Source organism: Penaeus monodon, chromosome 18 (genome assembly GCF_015228065.2).
Source record: "Penaeus monodon isolate SGIC_2016 chromosome 18, NSTDA_Pmon_1, whole genome shotgun sequence".
Taxonomy (NCBI): Eukaryota; Metazoa; Arthropoda; class Malacostraca; order Decapoda; family Penaeidae; genus Penaeus; species Penaeus monodon.
The window spans coordinates 22,985,212-22,990,211 of NC_051403.1; positions in this window are offsets into that span (position 1 = coordinate 22,985,212).

Below are 5,000 nucleotides of genomic sequence, written 5' to 3' on the forward strand. Positions count from 1 at the left end.
AAATATGCAGAACAATTACAAATTAAAACATCCAGTCAAGTCAATTCACGAACACAAAAATACTTCAGATCGATAAGGCTCTTCTGAGAACATGGGCTGTGCTGTTTAAAACTATTTTTTGGACTTCATCTAATTTTGGATTTCCCGGTATTTGTTCAAGAAACTTATCCGTACCTTTCTTTATAAGGCCAAGTGCTCCAATAACAACAGGCAAAGTTTTGGTTTTTAAATGCCACATCTTTTCCACCTCTATTCCAGGTCTTTATATTTTGATATCTTCTTGAACACTTTCGCTGAAGGGATGCTCATGTCTATAAACAGGCAGGTGTTGTTTATTTTGTCCTTGATGACGATATCTGGACGATTCGCCTGTAAAGTACGATCTGTGTGAATTGGAAAGTCCCACAAGATTGTAGCATCTTTACCTTCAGTAACTGGCTCTGGATGGTGTTTGTCTCATTTATCTTGCATTTCGATAGAAAAGTGCTTGCAGATCTTCCAATGCAGGTACTTGCCCACTCTGCCGTGTGGATTTTTGTACTCATTCGGTGTTAATATTGAGCAACCAGACACGAGGCGATCAATTGTCTCAGCCTTGTCTTCAAAACTTACACTTTGGGTCATTGCCATTGTGCAAGATGTTAGCTTGATAGTTTCTGGTAAACAAACTTTGATCTTGGGCTGTAATAATAAACCCTCTGTTTCCCCTTTAAGTCCAGAGCTTCTAAGCCACCGATGGATCGCGGTTTCATCTACATCAACGTGTTTGCTTTGAGCTGCAAACTGTCCGTGGGGAGGCTTTTCATGCCACTTAGATTAAATTTTTTCTTGTACGATCTTCTTCGCTTTTTCTAGTTTAGTAGCCAATGTTGGCGACATATATTCAATGTTTTCGCTCTCAATACCCAATTCCTGAGAAAACGTATCTGATTTCTTTACTACCGAGTGTGGCCTTTTGGAGTTTTCATGTACTCTAACTAATTGAAGCATCCAATCGTTGGTTATATCTAAATTTTGCAAGAGACCAATCGTTGTTGTTGTGTATGATAATTCCAACTGCATCATCCCCTACCTCCTTTACTTCTAGGGACGTACAGACGGTCTAGGGTGATACATTCTGTTGCATGTCAATTGCTTCCTAATTTTGACTGTAAAAATATGTAACCACAGGTATTGCAAGAGTGTTGATTGCTGTTAGTTTGTTCTTCGAGTTAAATTCCGATTTTTTTCAGGATTGACCTTACTCTTCGGATGCATTCTATACGTATTTTTTTCTTCATCTACGATTGTTGTATACCATCTCCTTCGTTTACTCCTAGATATTTATAGGTTTCTTCCTGATCTAATTGCTTTATTACAGTATAAACACTTAACTCTATATTGTCAGATGTAACTAGTTTTCCTTGCTTAAAAGTTGCTTTAGCACACTTATCGAGACCAAACTCCATACCTATGTCATCACTAAATTTTTTTACGGTTTTCAACAACCCTTCCAGTTCACCATCATTCTGAGCGTAAAGTTTTAAGTCTTCCATATATAAAAGATGATTGATCTTCTAGTCCATGATCTTATATCCATACCCTGTGTTGTTAAGAAGCTGGAAGAGTGGGATAAGTGCCATACAAAATGAAAGAGGGGAAAAAGAGACGCCCTGGAAGATTCCGCATCTGATTCGCATGTCGTTTGAAATAAAAATACCGTTTACATGGCTGAGAGTAAGATTTGTCTCCCATAATGTCATGCTGCTTCGAAGAAAGATGATCCAAGAGTGTGGGACATTGTCAAAGGCTTTTTTATAGTCGACCCAAGCAGTACCTAGATGTCTGTGTTTAGTGTGAGCATTTTCGAGAATCATTTTATTTATTTATGAATCATTTTATTTATCTATATTTTTTATATATTTATCATTTTATTTATCAATCATCTTTACATCCGTATGATCCTCTGCAACACCCTTTTTGTTCGTTGGGAAAAACATTTTGTTCTTCCATGTGTATGTAGCTTCTTTCAGTTAAGATTGAAGGAAGTAAATTATAGGAAGTTGATAAGCATGTAATGGGTCTGTAATTTTTTGGGTTCTCTGTTTCGTTACTTTTAGCAAAGAGCTAAGTAGTCCCTTGACATAACTATTTAGGCGTTAAGTTAGGTTCTATCATAATTTCGCCGAAGAAAGAGTATTAAGCCAAAAATTTGGGATCTGGTCAACCCCAGGTGACTTCCATTTATGGGACTTTTTAGTGCACGTTGAATTTCTTCAGTAGTAATATTTTCCCATTCTTGTTCGGGAATATCCCTAGTGCTATTCTCAAGATCTCGTATCCATGCGTTTTCATTGAATTATTAATCTTTTCCCCAGATGTTGTTCCAAAATTCCCGGACCTGTTCTTCAGATGGTACAGATTCCACCAAAATTGTTTCTTTTCCTATTTCGCGGTAAAACTTCTTCGCGTCAGTCTTGAACGTTTAATTCTGCCTGAAGAACTTTTGGCGCTTGTCATATCTACGTAACCTTTGTGCCTTAACTTGGAGTTTTTGTTTCAGCTCTTCTTTAATTGTTGGTATTCGTTCTTTGGAAAGTATTTTGTATTTTCTTATTACTTTTCCTCGATTGCTCCCCATTATCTTTTTGTAGTTCGTCAAATATAGATATTTCCCTTCTAAAGTTTTCTATTTCTTTCTCAATTTCCACTTGCCACTTGGCTTTGCGAGGCTTCTTTTTCGTTTCCTTCTTTCTTAACTTAATGCCACATTTTGCTTGGAGGACTCTTCCTGTTGCGGACATTAGTTCGTTTAATTCACTTAAATTTGGATTTATCTCATGACAGAGTTATTCCAACGCCTTGTTTCCTATGTTAAATATATTTTTATATTTATGGGTATGTCTAATTTTTAATAGTGTCTCTCTTTCACTCATTTCGGAATGTTTTACTACCGATAGTTCTTCAACGATATTCGTTTTCATAGCCAGCAATTCTTCCTCACCTATGACAACCTCATGCGGCTCTAATTCATCGATATTATTTCCAAATGCTAGAGCAACTTTATTTGGCATGTCAAGTTCTTGTTCATCTAAATTTCCTTCCACTTCATTTTCTTCTATCTGTACCTCTGTAGTATCATTTTTTACTAGGTCTTTGATTATTGGGATTTCTATATCTGTCATTTTTTTGCTACGAACAATGTCTTCTAACATTGGCTAGCTTGTTTGGGTCAAGCATTTGCGTTTTCTCACTTTCATCTGTATACTCTCCCTTTGTCCATTTAAGTCTTGTTTTCTTTTGATTGTTAGTACTAGATGGTTGAACCGCAGGACCAGAGGTGGGATCTGTCCCGTCTTGGTGACCTGACGCATTTTGACTAATGGAAGAGGTAGACTCAGTAGCATAATTTTCGATCCTAGGCGAGTCTAGCCCAGGCGAGTCTAGCGAGTCTTTTATTATTATTATTATTATTATTATTATTATTATTATTATTATTATTATTATTATTATTATTATTATTATCATCATCATAATTATTATGATGATGATAATAATACTAGTGATGATAATGATAATGATAATATGATTGAAATAACAATAACAATAATCATAATAATAACATGATAATTATAACGATGATAATAATGATAAAATAAATCCTTATAGATTCAATGAGAACAATAAGTGACGTAATAATGATAGCCGCAATGATGATTATATGATTATCAATAATCATATATAGATGATGATACTGACAATAATGTTAGCAAAATCCTCGATCCCCAAAATACCACAATATAATAGTCTCTCCTTAGAGCATGTAACATAATTTGACCCTATTTTTAGCCGAAGTTTCGCCTGTATTGTGCGTCCCCAACGTGGCAAAGGGGCTCCTTGTCTATCGTCTGCCTCCTTCTCCCTTCCTCTTTCCAATCTATTTTATTCTTTTTTGTTTCTGTTTCGTCTTTACTTTCTTTTTTTCGTCTTCTTCCTCTTCTTTTCCTTTTTTCATCCTCTTCTTCCATTTATTCTTCTCTTTCTCTTCTTCATTCTCCTCCACCTCTTTTGCCTCTCCTTTCTCTTTTCTGTCCCCTTCCTCTTTCCCTTCTCTCATCTTTTCTTCTTCCCCCTCTTTCCTCTAGTCATTCCTCTCCCTCTCCTGTTACCCTTACCTTCACCCTGTCGCTTATCCCCTCTTCCTCTTAATTCCCCTCCCTTCCCCTCTCCTTCCCTGTCTCCCCTCTTTCTCTTCATTCCCTCCCTTCCCCTCTCACCCCTCTTCCTCTTCACTTCCTCCCTTCCCCTTTCTTCCCTGTTTCCCCTCTTCCTCCTAATTCCCCTCCCTCCCCCCCCTTCGCTACCCTCTACCGTACCAATGGCTGTTACTGTTGGCCTAAGTTAAGTTAAAATTGAGTTTGAAGTGAGTAATGGAATGCCAAGGAAGAGCAGCGTTTACAATGGATTAGAATGGGCAGTTGTACTGTGTGTGTATCTCTATGTGTATGTGTGTGTGTGTGTGTGTGTGTGTGTGTGTGTGTGTGTGTGTCTTCTTGTGTATGTATGTTTGTGTTTGTTTGAGTCTGTGTGTGTGTGTGTGTGTTTGTTTGTGTGTGTGTGTGTTTGTGTGTGTGTGTGTGTGTGTGTGTGTGTGTGTGTGTGTGTGTGTGTGTGTGTGTGTCTACTTGTGTATGTATGTTTGTGTTTGTCAGTCTGTGTGTGTGTGTGTGTATGTGTGTGTGTGTGTGTGTGTGTGTGTGTGTGTGTGTGTGTGTGTGTGTGTGTGTGTGTGTGTGTGTGTGTGCCTTTTGTCTTGATTATATTCCCTTGCTAACCAAATCTTTCCTCACAAACGAACAGATTACCAATAGACTATGACTGATATATCTATGCATGAAATTAAAATTGAGTAGAAAAATTTATCTGATATACTATGCAATGTATATGATATATGTGATATATATGTAATTATGCATACAATAAACAACAAGGGATAAAAGAATAAACGAGATTTATGTGAA